Here is a 16,178-nt window from a genome sequence, read left to right on the forward strand (position 1 = left end):
GCATGTGCGGGTCCCAGCACCGCTCCCGAAGCACGAGCGCCCCGCCCAGTCCCTGGCGTGATTCCGAAGCCCAGGCCCCGCCAGCCTTCTCTCCCGGCGACTGCGCGAGGGCAGGAAGCAGGCCCGGGGCCCCCTCCTCCAACGAGTCCTCCTGGAGGGCTACGGGGCCCACCCAAGGAGGATGCAGGCACTGCGCCCTCAGGCCCGGTCTCCCGCCGAACCGCACTCTCCACCGAGCCGGGGCGGGCGTGCGGCGAGGGGGCCTGAGGCAACAAGTGACGCTGTGTGCGGGCGGGGGCCACTGTACCTGCCTGGCGCGGGGGCCGGGCCGACCCTGGCTAAGCGATCCCGGCACCCGCCTTCCCCACACTAGGCTTTGGGGATGGGTGGGGAGGGAGAACTGGGAGAGAACAGAGACGTGGTTCTTCCCAAGTCCAAAGTCTCCCTCCCCCAGGTTTCACCACCCGCGCCCCAAGCAGAGTTTGCTAGGCATGGGGAGAGGGAATAGGGCAGAAGCCACCGACGTGGAGGGATCTTTGGAACGTGGGGCGATGGGGTGAGGAAGCACGATGCCGGATTGCCTCCCCCACTTGGCCGACGCTTTCCCCCTACCCACCACCCAGGCCTCCTGGGCCAAGGGCCCAGCCTGACCAGCTGGAGCGGATTTGGGCGAAGGAGGAAAGAGGGGCCCCGGAGCCCTCCCCAGTCTCCCTGTGCCGCCCTCCCTGATTGGCTGTGCGTCCCTGGAGCCCAACTTCAGTCGCTCTGGACTCCGTCTGAGCCCTAGGGGAGCCGGAGTGCGGCGACCCAAGGCGGGAAGGGGGCGGCCACGAATCCCGGGGGCTGACATCCCGGGGGCCCCTGGGGGGAGGGACGCGGACGGGCCGGCCCCCGCAGCCTCTGCGAGGCCCAGCTCGCCGCGACTAGCGGCCTCCGCTCCTCTCCGCCCCCCCGCCCTTTTCTTCCCTCCCAGCGGCGGCCTCCCTCCTCCTCCGCCCCCCCACCCCGCCCGCCACCTCCCCCCGGTTTCTCATTCCTGCCACCAGCGCGCTCGGCGGCTCATTCCGCGGCCGCCGCCAGACGAGGGGAGCGTCGCGAGCAGATGCCGCGGGGGCCGCTCGCAGCCGCCGCCGACTTGTGAATGGGACCCGGACTAGGGCCGGGGCTGACACCGCTGCGCTCGCCCTGCGCCAGCGACCGACGGCCCGCACCTCGCACCCACCCTCCAGGGCCCCAGGTGAGGCGCGCCTCCAGTGCCTTCCTCTCGCCTGGATGGGGCTTCTTCGGGTGGGGTGGGGGGTGTCTCTGGATGAGAATGTTTGGGGACGGGGGAGGACTGACTCGAGAAGGTTTCACTAATGCAAAGCAGAACCGGGGGGAGGACGGAGGTAAGAGATTTGTTTAAAAATCGAAAAGGAAGAAGGGAGCCAGCTGTGGCGCGGGCAGCTTAGGGGGCAGAGGCGCCAGATGTGCGCTCCAGTCTCTCCCCCAGCTCCGGCCTTTTATGGGGTCTGCGCCGAGGCCGCGAGACAGGGGCTTTGCACCCGGCTGGAGCTAGAGGCTGCAAAGCTGCGCTCCGGACGCGCCGACTGCCCCCCGGTCAGGTCTCCAGGGAAAGTCGCCCCCGGCGCGGTGCCCACCCGCCCGCGCTGCGACTCTTTGCGAAAGCGACGACATGACCGCGCTCTGCAGTGTCCCTACCCCTTCCTCCCCATCCCCGCCGAGCGCTCCCGGGGACTCAATTCCTCCAGCGAGACCGCCGGGGAAGCCCCGGAAAACGGAAGGAACCCAGCTTGGGTCGGCGATTCCCTCCGCACTTTTATAGCGTGGGTTTGGGTCCGCTGACTGCGGCTGGGGCTGCCGACTGCGGTGCGCGCGCCAGCCCTCAAGCCGGAGTCTCTTCGGGGGCTCGGGGAGCCGTTTGTCAGCACCCGCCAGCTCAAGGGGTGACCCGTGAGCGGCTCAGACTCGGGCTCGGCTCTGGCTGGGGCTTGGCGGAGCTTGCCGGGGTCAACGTTAACTTTGCGAAGCAAGCCTTCCCCGCAGCCTGCGCCTCCTCCCGGAACGCGCCGAGCCTCTCCAGCTCCGCACGCACGGCCTCCCTCCCTCATCTTTGCCCCGGAACGTGAGCCGGGGGTGAGGAGCTTGGAGAACCCCGCAGAATGTGGGGTCCGGCGAGGAGAGCACCCCTCTCCCCCTACACCCGGGTACAGCTGTAGGAGGCCTGCCTGGTGCTGTGAAGAAAAGAGTCCCCAGAGAAATTGGGGTCAGGGAGGCCCCCAGGTCGCGCTTCTTCATCCCTTTCTTGCCAAGGCCTTGCTCCTTGCTTTCTGGGCGGGGGGGGGGGGGGGGCGGGGGCGGTTGTGTCCACACGCCTCCTTTTCCCGGGTGAAAGGTTTCGAAATGCTAGAAAAAGAAAGCCCTGTTGCTTTTGCTGATAATGCAGCAGGAATTTCACGGGCCAAAGCACTGCTATTAAGAAATTGCATCTTTTAATTATTTAATAATGCCATCCCTGCATGACGACGGGTCGTCCCTAAGGGGTGGGGTGGAAGGTTGTTTCTAAAATCCTGCTGCATGAAGGTATACATCTGCCTATAAAGTCTTCCCTCCCGTTTCCCTCTAAAGAAATCTTTTTCGGATGGCTCTGCAATCTTTCCCGGTTTTCCTCTTCCTATCATTCCTATCAGTTTCATACGAGACAGAGTAAGTTTTCGATTTAATCACAGGGAAGCCACGATAATTAATCTGGTGAGAGGATGGATCGATTTATCACTTGGGCTTGCAGCAAACATCGATGGTTTTGCGGGGTGTCTGGATTTCCCGGGGACCGAGGTGTAGAAGTGTTCTCAGGAGCGAGGATCTGCCAGCATCGCATGAGCACATTTGCCACGCTGGGCTCTGAGAGCTAGAGCCTAATACCATGAGAGAGAAGAGAAGAGGCTGACCTTCGTTTCATTAATCCTGCAATTATTTTCCCTACAAATACAGAGATGCAGCCATCAGAACCCAGAAGTAATCACTGCCCAACCCCAGCTGCAGGGAGCCTGGTCTTCTTCCAGTAGAAGAAAGGAATAAAAGTTGCAAAACAAAGAGACAGAGGGTCGGGGCCAATGCCAGAGGGACCCTGAAGCTCCTGATCACTAAAGTTCCTTAGTCATGAGCTCTAATTCAAAGTTTTAGAGTTGGCCAGTGGGCCCTAGAATTCAAACCTCTGTGCAAGACTGAAATCCTGCCTAGTACAAAGGAATGTGAGTAGTTTTCAAGTACAGACCAGGAAAAGGCATCTGACAGGCCAGGAAACTTTCCTTGAGTGAGAATTATCTTTACATCTTGCTTTTGAAACACTGCAAATTAATACATTTAAAAGGTCTTGCAGCTGCACTTTATTATTAATAATTATTATTACCATTATTTTCCTTGTTATTTCAGAGTCTGTATAAGCTGGTCATTTTATTACATTGTCAGAAAAGAAATAAATAAGCCTCCCCACCCCTGGGGGAGGGAAAATGAAGAGCCGCATTGAACGGACTGAGATAGGATAATCTGTTGAGGCCCAGACATGTAGATTTACTCAAACTGAGCTTATTGCTTACTAGAAAAATAGGCTTTTGAAATAGCTCTAATTGAAGCACTGGACCATCTTGATAGCACTTCAGAACTTTCATTACATTCAGCATTCTTATCGAAACACCAGACAGTAAAATTACTAGAAACCTAAATTCTGTTTTCAATTAAGATGCAATATTTTGTTAATTTGAGAATTTTTTTAAAAGTTACATCTGTTTTTTTACGACCCAGAACTCATGTTACCTCTTTGCAGTGGTGGCTGTGGATGTGTATGTTTGTTTGTTTATTCGTGTGAAGAGGAGGGGCAGGGTTGGAGAGCCATGCTGTGATTTGGGGGAATACAGATCAATTTCATGCTCCTTTAATGCACTTGTCTTCATAATTCATGGTTTTTCTTCCACTTTGAATAGAATTACATGGCTGCTTTGTAAAGATTCTGGTTTGGGGACCCTCATATGGGGAACGCCATGACTTTGACCTCAAGGCTTGATTTACAATGCCAGAGCTACAGTCCCATGAGCATAGTGTGTCCCAGAACCTTGCCTGTGAATGTCTGTGACTTATGAAGTTGACAGTTCATGTAAACTTTGATCTGTGATATTCAAAGCTATTATCAGAACCATCTAAAGATCTGCAAATCTGATTTTAGTCTGCCTTCGTTTTCCACACATTTTTGTAGGCAGATGTTCCAGACATATGATCATTTCGTTTATTTTCAACATTGATTTTTTTCACTTTGATCACAGGAATACCTTATCATTAAATAGTAATGATAAGACAGTGGTTTATAGAGTTTGAAAGTAGGTAGCAAATCTTTTTTTCTTGAACTGTCAAATTTGCAGAATAACTATAAATTCCTAAGTTTTTTTCTTCCCTAGAAAATCTCACCGTTGTGTAAATTCACCAGCCAATGGTTTAAGGGATTGAAATATGTTTGGGATGTTTTTCCCACTTATGCAATTGGTCCTTGTTCCATAAAAAGTTACCTGATTTGTCAAGAACCCCTGTTCTAGATTTACCAAAACATCGTAGTTGTCAGCCTTTCCAGTCCAAAGTTATTGCCCCTGAAATATGTAAGTATCTTTGGTCTCTCTCTGTCTCTCTATTTATAGATATGTGCGTGTGTGTTATTTAAGGGACTAGGGGAAAAACATCAACAGGTCTGGTAAAAAAACAAAACAAAATAAAGCTGGAGAAAGTTGGACAAATTCTGGTGCACCAGTAGGAGTGAGCTTTTCCATCAGGATTACGATGATAGCCATCCACAGCCTCCTCTATGGGCAAAGAAGGACTAAAGAAGACACTCGAGGAGTATAATTAAACATCTTTCTGCTATAATTTTACGCTGACATTGAGAGCCTTGTGCATCTCTGGAAATGGGCTCCTTCGCGGAAGATTGCACTTCTGGCCACTAGAGGGCAATGGCACCCTTCTCCAACTTTGTGCGTGAGGCCCATCTGCTTTTGAGGGCACCATGAAAAGCGGTTTTGTTACCAGCAGCCTTGTCTGGACCTCTCAGGAGAGACCGAATTCAATCTAGCTGTGGTTCAGGCTACTGCTTGAGCAGTTTGTCAGGATTAACATCTTTCTAGTCGGTGGATCCCGTTACCTTCACTCTCTTCCCACCTTGGAGTTTACTAGAAAGTTGCAAAATCTGAATCTTGAGATGTCTGAGCAGGAGATGGATGGGGGCTGGGCTGTATGAGAAACAAGGTCAGTTCTCACTGAGTCAGTGATCTGGGAGGATTTTCTGGCTCTTTTTTTTTTTTTCTTCCCTGCAAAAAAAGCATCATTTCAGACTCCGAGGGGAAGGGAATGAATGAAGAAGAGAGATATTAGTGAGATTGCTGTGATATCATTGCCTATTCTTTCAAGAGGTTTTTGAAGACGTCTGCAAGACATTTTTAATTTGCAAAAAAGAATAGCACTTTGATCTTTGGTAAACACTTTGGGGCCTGGGGTTTTAATAAAACAGTAAATGTTTTACTACTACCTTTAAACCATTCTTGATATTGCTGTACAAAACCTAACTTTAGCAGAGTGTAAAATCTAATTCAAGATTGGTCCTCATGCCCTGGAGTTTAATCATTTGACTTTTTTTTCCTCCTCAGTGATATGGAAATTACTGCTTATGATTAAATTGTGTATTCCAGGCTGCACAAATTTATATTTGTTACTGTTTGATAGTGTCATTATGAGATTCAGAAGAATGAAACAAAAAACTAATGCTATATTATAATTAAGAGGAAAGCTCTATTTAAAAAAAATAAGTACTGTCTTAAGTAGATTCTTATTTGTATCTTTTTTTTTTTTTTTTTTTTAACTGAGTCCAGTTGCCTCCCTGGTGAATCAGCAGTGGAGTTCTTCGCAGCTCTGAGTGTGTTGGAATGCATGGGCAGTTGATGAAGGAGGGATCAATGCAAATGGATTATGGGAGGGAGTATTAAGTAACTCAGTGGAAAGTAAGACAAAGTGTTTTGTAAACCGAAGCTCACTTACCGCCGGACAGTTTATTTAACTTTTAAAACGAAGGCACTTTTAAATTGTAAGTGCTTGTGAATAATGCACGCTCATTAGAACTGGAGGGAAATTTTCACTGTTATTTGGTTTAATTAGCCGTCAGACAGTCACAGAGTTCCAAGATGCTTATAGAGATAAAGCATTGTTCTCAGAGTCTCTGTGGTCAGGGTTTCTGCTCAGGCAGAGAACCTAGTACACAGGATGTTAAATGAGATGGGAGTCTGAGAGAGAAGAGAGGAAAGGAAGAAAGAGGAGGGGGAAAAAAAGAGTGTGGGAGAAACTAATGATGCTGTTTCTCATGGCAGGCCAAGGACTGGTGTCTCTCTCCCCTTTCCTCTCTCTTTCTACTCATTTAGACCATGTGAGGTGCTGAATCCAGAAAGCTGGCATACACAGCCTTACAGGCCACAGCAAACAGTGGCCAGAGCCTTATTCTATTGCCGTCTGGCACTGAGTACTCATCAAAGGATATTGTGAATAAGCATTGCCTTTTTCTTGAATTTTTCTGGTTATTCCAGTTGAAGAAAAACCTTCATTTACTCCATGAACCTCCTTATTTTCTGGAAATCCTCCTGACACGGTCCTCTGCACTGGCATGATTTCACGAATTAAGATTACTTCTCCACATTCACTTTTCTTGAAGAAAATGGCCACCATGATGATCACCTAACATAGCAACCATAGCAGTGGAGGCCCCTACCTGAATTTAGTTTACGACACACAGAGATCCCTTTTCAGCCATTGTTAGGCTCCGCCAGTGAGATCAAACAGTGAGAATTTAGAGCAGCATCCCTGCCATGGATGCTGTTTTATTCTCAGTAAGAACAAGCATGGATGAAGGCAGGGATAGACATATCCTCTAATTATGGTACATTCACCCCCACCATGATCTCTGGGTATATGTTATTGATGATCACATACCGAACACTCTGGCCTATTACCATCATCCCCCAGGCCTGGACCACCTATTCAGACTTAAAGGCAGTATTGCCGAGCGGCAGGGCCAAGGTCAGGGTGAGGAGAGTGAGGCTAAGACATACAAGTGCAGAGTTAGATCCTGTCTGTATTTATTTATTTATTGGCCACACCACATGGCACGCAGGATCTTAGTTCCCCGACCAGGGATCGAACCCGCACCCCCTGCAGTGGAAGTGTGGAGTCTTAACCACTGGACCGCCAGGGAAGTTCCAATCCTGTCTTTATTTAAAATGTTGATATTTTGCTCATTGTGGATTTTTCTAGTGATCTTGATTGTTTAAATATTTCCTTAAAATATTATTTGATTACTGAGTTTTTTGGCAACCCCTTATATTCTGTGCACAAGGACAGAGCTCCACCTGACTCACCCTAGTTCCAGCCCTGCCCAGCAGTTTGATTCTTCTCCATTCCAGCTCCACTGTTTACAAAGTACTAACCAAAAATGAGCTACCTTACTTCTGTAAGACTCAGCTACCTCACCTGTGAAAATGGAGCCCCTCACAATACCCACGTCCTAGGATTGTTGTAAGGTAACATAAGGATTGGGTGCAATGCCTGCTTCACAACAAGCACGCAGTGACTGCTCGGGCCTTGTTGTCCTCTCAGAAAGAGACCTGAGCTTCACTTTTATAGACTAATGGTGGCAGGTAGAAGTTCTTCCTCACAATTTTTAGGCCAAAATCCTTCACTAAACTTTCCCTTTGGCTTGAGGCCTCTCCGAATTAGTGATTAATTGTTTATTAGTACCTGCCTTTTTAAAAAAATCATTTCATAAGTTTAAGTGACCCATCCCTCTTCCATTTAAAATATTCAAGAGGCAGTCGAGATTTTAGAGATAAGTATCGCTTTTGAAAAGTGCCTGCCTCCTTCCTACCTTTGCATTTTCTCCCCGCTTGTTTTTACATATGGGTTGCTGTGGAAAAGTTGCCCTGAAGTAATATCTTACTGGGAAAGCTTGCTAAGCATGTGATGTTCAGATATTCCTCACAAGGGTTGCTTCCCTTTAAAAGGGATGCATTACTATTCCAGACTAGCTTAAATGATAATTAGTCTCTTGATAAATTGTCGCCATTTCCAGAATATGCCTGTTTGATTTTCAGGTAAATGTAGTTTGGGGTTTTCAGGAGGGTGAGCAGTGACAGTCTGACTCGTGGAAAGACTGCAGCTTGAAGAAGCTCTTGCCCTGTCTGCGGTCTTCCTCAGGCCCAAGCAAAAGCCCAGGGATTTGGCATCACGTTAAAAATAGCAGGAACCCTCACCCCCACGCAGCTGTTGATGGTGCTCTGTTTTCACACCCAGTATCACAGTCAGGCTGGGCTTTCCAAGGCTCCTGGTTCTTCCAGATTGTCCTGCTGTGTCCCATCTGTGGCCTCCTTGTGTCATCTGTTCCTACCCCAGGCCCTATGCATTCCCTCCTGAGTGCAGGGTGCAATGAAAGGAAGGCTCTGCCTGTGTTTGCTGGGAAAAGGGCAGGGGAGAGAGCCAACTTTATGAGATGCTACTCTGTGAAAGGTGCTGCACCCACTACCTCCTTAATTCTATGCAGTCACCCCATGAGGAGGGTACTGTCAGCTCCATTTTACAAGTGGGGAAAATGACCCCCAGGAGGATTCCAGACACTTGTCCAAGCTCACCAGGCTGAAGGAAGGAAAGCTGGGTGTCCGAGCCTATCTGACTCCACATGCCCAGCAGTCTTCTGCTATGTGTGACATGTGTGGCAATCCTGGGCCTCCTCAGCTTCCTGAAGAGCAGCTGGACAGAGAACTGAGCTGACGGCTTGACCCTGTGCCCCTATAGGATCCCAAATCTTGACCATAAAAGGAGCCTCTGAGATCTTATGGTCTAACTCTCCCTCTCAGCAGGTTTTCTGCTTGCCACTAATCCTGCGGCTGCTTAAATGTCCTGATGACAGGGCTTCCCTGGTGGTGCGGTGGTTGGGGGTCCGCCTGCCGATGCAGGGGACGGGAGTTCGTGCCCCGGTCTGGGAGGATCCCACGTGCCGCGGAGCGGCTGGGCCCGTGGGCCACGGCGGCCGGGCCTGCGCGTCCGGAGCCTGCGCTCCGCAGCAGGAGAGGCCACAACAGTGAGAGGCCCGCGTACCGAAAAAAAAAAAAAAAAAAAGTCCTGATGACAGCATGCTAGCGACCTCTCTGGAAACCCATGACATGAGAGGTGATTCATTACCTCTGCTCATTAGAATGCCCCCTCATATGAGGAGCTAAAATATCCCTCTGCTGTAACTTTCTCCCAACAGTCACTTTGCCCCCGCTCCCCGTCACTTTTTCCTTCTCTGACAGCCCTACAAATATTTGAAAATGGCATCCAATGACAGTTAAAATCCAATAAAAAGTATTTATTGAGCACTTAGCTAGTTTCGGGCACTGTGCTAAGAACATTCTATAATATGAGACTTACCCACAGTGACCCTATGAGCTGGTAAAATTATTGCTAGCACCTTACAGAGGAAAAAACCCAGACATTCCCAGTGTTCCACAGCAGGTAACTGGCAAAGCTGGGATTCAAACTCGGGTATCTGACACCGAACTTAACCCCTATGTCAGTGTGCCCTGCCATTCAGTGCTTCAGCTAATCTGGCGAGATACAGTTCACAGACCTCTCACCGTCCTCATCTCTCCCATCTACTTCCACTCCATTTTGTCAATGTCCCCATTAACACGTGACATCTTACATCAGAGTCTTTTTTGCAGTCTAACCACCATACGATGATTGGACCTCCTACTTCCTGTAACAAGGACTGGACATCCCACTTTACCAAGTAGAACTGTCAGGAATCAGATGTTTGAAGTCATTAACTGAACTATCAGCTATTCCAGTCAATCTTCTTTTAGAGATGAGGGTCCAGGGACCCAGAGAAGAACCATGACTTGCCTGAGGTCACTTGGTGATGTAGGAGCAGAGGGGAGCAAGAACTGGGGAGTGGGGGTCTTGGCTCTTAACCCGATCGTTCACCACTATCTAAAAGCAGAAGCCTTTTTATTTTTTCTTTAGAGTCTATATAGCTGTGGTCTGATTCTTATTTAAACAGATCATTGGTTCAAGTGTATAGATGTGTGTGTGTGTGTGTGTGTATATATATATATATATATTCACTCTGTAACATCATTTGGCAGTTAAATCGTAACATCTGTGGGGCTTTGCATGAATCTACTATTTGGAAGTCATGGTCAGCCAATGCAGTGCCATTTGATAATATTTTGCAATATGTACCATTTGACTTCACCCTTCAGCTCTGTCCTATCTGAAAGACATCTACCACTAATACCTCCATTCCAAGTTTCCAGAGATAACAGAGTAGGAATGGCATCCTCACCTTGCCACCCCTAAGCTTTCACAGGGCCCTCTGGCAGGGTTTGGTTTGAACTCCATCTCAAACTCATTTCTTTGTCCCATACTTTATTGAAAGGCCTGGGCTGGGCACAATGAAATGGTCAAATCACAGGGCCTTCCCTCAGAGAGCTGACAATATCAATGGTGCAGAACATACTAGGTCTGTCTGTAATATCTCAAGGCTTATACTGTCTGTGCTGCAAAGGAAGTATAAACAAAGAGGACCACAGTAAGGACAAGCCACATGCAGTTCAGTGATCAGGGATGGTTTGGGGAAGGAAAACAGCGTTGCACTCCTGCATGGTAGGAGGGGACCCTAGAGGCCACCCAGACCAACACATTATGCCATTCCTGGCTACCATGTGCTGGTGATGGCTGGAGCATCACGAGTCATATGGAGCTCATTACCCCTGGATGCAAACCACTGAGACATTGGGAACTTTCACTTTTAGAAATACTTCCTTAGGTTGAGCCAAACTCTGTTTCCCCAGAGGTGGTATTCTTTGGTACAAGCCTTTGATGTCATGCAGAATAGATATAATTCTTCCTCCCCATTGCAGTTATTCAGGATCTAAGTTGTCTTCCAGGATGCCTTCTCCCTGGTCTTAACATCTCTAGAATGAACACCCCATTCATTTTTGCTCCAGCCCTCCTCAGAGGGAAAGACTGAAGACAGAAACCTAGAGGCAGCTAGACTCTAGACTATCAACTCCCTTCTACACACTTCTTTTATTGCAGCCCGAGGCTACATTACATTAGCTTTTATTGCCAGCCACATCACCCAGAGGACTTATGCTCCACAGTTTATTTGTTTATTTGTTTTTCCTTATGTGCTGCTGTTAAGTCACATTTCCCCACCTGTTCCTGTGCACATAAGACATGATAAGGCATCTTCAGCAGTGCTAGGGAGTCAGGCTGCCTTGCTTCAAAGCTTGCCGCTTCCCAGCTGTGCAAGTCACTATATCTATTTCTCAATGTCCTCAACTGTAACACTGGGTTAATGATATCTACCTTATAGGATGGTTCTGATATTAAATGATATTAATATATAAAAGTGTTTAAAGAGTGCATGGAATGAGGTTGCTGTTATTATTATCTCTGTTATACTTCATATCTATAGTCTGGGTCTATCGATCCAGTCTTCCAAAATGTTTTTAAAATTTAAACCTTTAGTCTATTGTCCAGAATATCTGTCATCCCTCCTAGCCCCATGCAAATAGGTTGGTTTACTCAGACACCTACCTTTCTTATTAGAAACAAAACACAACACAACAATAAAAAAAACCAGAAGAGAAGCAGGGACAGAATCTTGTTAAACTACAGAAGACACTCCTTTTGAGTGATTCCACACCCTGGAATACAATATTCTTCATGTTACTCACCTCTTGTAATGCATAATTGCCATTTTGTTTGCTTCTTTGTGTGTCTGTTTGACTGAATAGCACCCAAACCCCCTTCCTGTGTTTGGAGACTAACCCACAATAAGACTCTACAGAAAGAAAGCCCTCCTTCTACTCCACAGCCTTGAAGGGCCATAGAGTTGCTTCCCTAGCTCTCCTGGAAGCTAAAACGCTGATTCAACTTCCCAGTGTGCTTTAAATTTGGATTCAGTATCTTACACTTAACGCTTGTGCACGTGAGCATGTGCACACATGCACACACACATGCACACACAATCACTGGCCATGAAGAACTCCCTCTGGTCATTGTGGCAGTGACTGCTGTATCATCCAATTTCCAAGGGTAAACAGGGTGGTGGCGCAAGCTATCGCTACCCACGTTCAGTGGGCACAGCCACAGTGCCCTCACCCACCTGGCTCTGTGGCAGGGTTTGGTCTGTGGTTCTGACTGCCCAGGCTCCTACATTCCTGACCATTTTCTGACCCTGCTTCTCTAGTCTTCCTGCAAGCACTGTGTTACCCAGAGTCTGTATCTGTTGCTTTGAACTAAGAAACCCAAAAGGCTTCATTTCCCTGCATATCCTTGCAAGACTGTTGTAAGAAAACTTATCCCCTGCAATACTGAGTGGGGTATCTGGCTTTTGAGTTCCTCTCAAATGCTTAATAGAATGTTGATAGACAGTTAGATGTTAAGGTGTGAGGACTGAGCAGAGAAAGCCTTTATTAAACACTAAATGGTCCAATGTGGGTTGAGCAAGAATTGGGCAGGATGTCAGGACCTAAGCAGAAGCCTAGTGATAGGCTCAGGAGCTCAGAAGATGAAGTGGTTTTTCCATAGGCAGCTATGGCGGACAGCATAACTGCTAGGCATCTGAATGGCAAATGGTCTCTTGGAAAGAACAGGGCAGGTTGTATGGTCAAGTGGCCCATGGATGCTGGCTCTGGAACCAGTGCAAAATTCCCAAAAATATTATCTAGAGAAAACTAAGGCCAGATTCAGGGACAAGAGTCCAAATTGTATTCCTAATCTAAGGGCAGCCAGATAGAAAGAAGCATTCTGAATTCAGAGCCAAAATCTTGGAGAAGGAAGGATGGAATACATAGGAGCTCTCTAGGCATTGATACGAGCACAAAGGATGCCCCCATAAGAACGGGCAAATGACCTCACCACATCCCAGCTTCTGGAGGGAACCCTCCCAGCATCCTGGCCTCTTTGCTGGCTCAAGGATTGGATGATCAGGTGGAAGTTGTCAGTGCTTAAATTAGGGCAGCAAGGAAAGACAGAGGAAAGCTCCCTCTGCAGCTGGTCCCTTATCATCCCAGGACAGCCTAACCCACTGCTGAAAGGAATCAGCATCATCCTTCCAGAGAGTGGAGCTTTCAGGGAAGCTCAGAGTTTCAAAGCTTCTGAGACTTGCTAGCCCGTCTGCTGGGCAAGGGAGTTAAGCCATTGAATGGTTTTGATTTTGTGGTTGATGGCACCCCTTGCCCAGACCTGACCCAGTCGTCACCAAGATGCACAGAAGTCTTGGAGCCATGTATTTCAGCTTCTATGTGGTACTCCCTGACGGGTCACCGTGGACACAAATCCAGATCACAGACCAAGAATGGCCAACTAAACATAGGTGAGGCTGGTTGGGCAGCTACATCAATAGTTATCTTTCCACTGTCTAACTTTTTAAAGCATGCATATTTAAAGGTTTTAAATATTTAACAACATATTTAAAGGTTTTATAAAATATTTCATTGACAATAGCAGCAAAACTGTGTTTAAATTCCAAATCCAAATTGAAAATCCGGCATACTTTATGCAAACAACTCCAATTCACAACACTTTGCCCTAAAATATCCCAGTAGCGAAGGGAGCTTGCTCTTGAACTGTCTCACTCCACTATATACTTCATATATAGACACAGCTGTAGTACATGGTGTAGTTTTCATTTTTATTATTATTCTAGGGAACTTAAGAAGCACTATATAAATGAAGCATCACTATTAGTATTATTATCTTAGAGTAAAAATTGCAATTTAGCCGTTAGAACTGGGCACACTCGCCTTCAAAGTAATGCATTGGCGATTCTTGTGTTTTATTCATCACTGTTCCTGCTGCAAACCTTACAGAGAATCTTCAACTTCAGCAAACCTCCACAGTGTGTTTGGGAGCGTTAGTCAGGAGACTAATGCAGCCTGAGAGGATATGTCTCTGAAGTGAGGGATGGATCCTGCGGAATCATTTCAGCTGCTCTCTCCCCATGAATGCCCTCCTGCCGTGCCCCGCATTGCAAGCCAGAGAGGGACCCAGTTTTCACTTACACAGAGGCAGGTCTCATGTTCTTTCCTTATTGGGTGCCTTTCTTCTGTCTCATTTCTCATGAATGGAGAAAGATAACCTGTCAGCAAGTTTGCAGCCAATTGCTGACAGATTTTCCCTAATAGGCTGCCCTGTGGTTTCCTCCTTCTAGGCAGGCCAGCCTAGTGCATTCTGATAAATAGCTGTGTGGCCTTGGGCAAGCCAATTAACCTCAGTTTCCTCATCTGTAAAGTGGCCTTTTGGGTCCTTTCCAGCTCTAAAATGGTCTGGCTCTCAAATCTTCTTCCACAAATCACTTGGCATGGTGCCTTCTGACCATCACATCTCAGCATTCTGGAGAAGGAGCCATGCAGACAAAAACACCAGGATGTAAATGCACAGCTTTGTTTTGCCTGCTGGTGATAGTGGAGGCATGCAGGGTGGTGAGTTTGGGACTCTCTGTGAAGTATGTTGCATGTCAAATTTAGGGCTTTGGACTTCATTCCCCAGGTTCTAGGGAGCCTTTGCGAGTTTAGAGCAGGGGAGTGATGTGTTCAATGCTTTATTAAATGATTTCTGGACCAGCATTGAGAAGAACTGACCAAGGGGCAGAGACTCTAAACAGGGAAACTGACAGGAAGCTGGGACTAGAGGGCAACATTATTACAATCACTGATGTGTACTGAGCATTTACTATGTGCACACACAGAGCTCAGCGCTTTCCATAAATTATCTCAATCCATCCTCACTACAACCTTAATGAGGTGGAAGCTATAATTATCCCCATTTATAAAACATGGAAACCAAGACTCAGGGTAGTTAAACAATTTTCCCCAGTGTTATGTCTCTGGTAAGTGGACAATCAGGGATTTGAACAGAGAGAACTTATGTTCTTCACTGCTCTGTTACAGCAAGACAGACTTAAGAGGCTTCCAGGATACGTTCATGAGACTTGCTACTGATTGTCGATAAGGAATGGGAATGGGTACTTTGCCAAGCGCTTACTGAGTGCCTGCTACTGAGCCTTCCAGAGATTATCTCTTTGCATCTTCCCAATAAACCCCAATATCACATTGATAGACAGTTGCAAAGGATTGGAACTCAGGACCTGAAAGAACCAGAAAGCTTTTCCTGTGACTCTTCTAATGCATCCCAAATTGCCGGATTCTTGGCTTTCTCCCCATCTGGCATGATTTATAGATGACACCAAATATTATTTTCTGTCATGTGCTCACATGACTTAACTATTTTAAAAGATGTGTTAGGCAGAAAAGAAGTTGTGATTCCATGATCCATGTTCTCTCTTGATACTTTGGTTCCTGTCCAGCCCTGGCATAGGTGAAGGGAAGATGCTATCAACAGTGTCACAGAAGAACATTTATTTGGCACCCAGGGTTCAAAATGTGTTTCTAGGGGATGTTGAGAGAAGACATGTAAACCCAGTCTTTGTCCTTCAGTGGGCACTCTCTACTTCTGCAGCAAAGGTGGGAGAAGAGAGTCCCATTGCAGCTGCTCTGATGCATATTAATAAGGACCCAGGTTTCTGAGAGATAAAAAAATCATCTACACTGGATTTGAAGAGGACATCAAGAGGCAACAGATTTGACACTACAACCTAGGACTCAAAAACAAACGCAATTGCAAACACCAACCTGGCAAAGTCTTGTTCAAAGAGATGAAGTCCACAGGGTCTCTGTGCTTAGTATTTCTTTGTCTGCTCTCATATTCTTTGAGCATTTCCATCTGTATTCCCCTTGATCCATCCATTTCCCCATCCCTAATTTGTTAATCAACTCACCGTGGGACAAGAGGGAACTCACTTCCCTTGTCTGGATTTGTTTCCTCTTTCGTAGAATAAGAAGGTTCCAATGGAAAACTGCCTCCCTCAGGAAGAACAGCTGAAAGTCCAAAAAGAAGAGTCAGTCACCCTGCTTGACCCAGAGAATACCTGTATTATTGTCCTCTTAACCCAGCTCCTGGACTTCAGATTTTCATTTGGACCGTGAAAACCAAATGGGTGGTAGGCTCTTGGAAACTCAGAACTTAGTCCTCAGCTCTGGCCAAGAGCCTCC

General features: G+C 47.3%; 1 protein-coding gene across 1 annotated transcript in view; it reads left to right on the plus strand.

Annotated features, from left to right (window-relative positions):
• Positions 1-1,027: 1,027 nt before the first annotated feature.
• The window catches only part of CDH11 (cadherin 11), a 151,041-nt gene continuing 135,890 nt past the window's right edge, over positions 1,028-16,178 (plus strand). Inside the window, exon 1 of the mRNA XM_082607016.1 lies at positions 1,028-1,237. The gene's annotated coding sequence lies outside the window, so the exon portion shown is untranslated. The remainder of the gene's footprint in view (positions 1,238-16,178) is intronic.

The sequence above is a fragment of the Mesoplodon mirus genome (genome assembly GCF_964341445.2).
Source record: "Mesoplodon mirus genome assembly, chromosome: 19".
Classification (NCBI taxonomy): Eukaryota; Metazoa; Chordata; class Mammalia; order Artiodactyla; family Ziphiidae; genus Mesoplodon; species Mesoplodon mirus.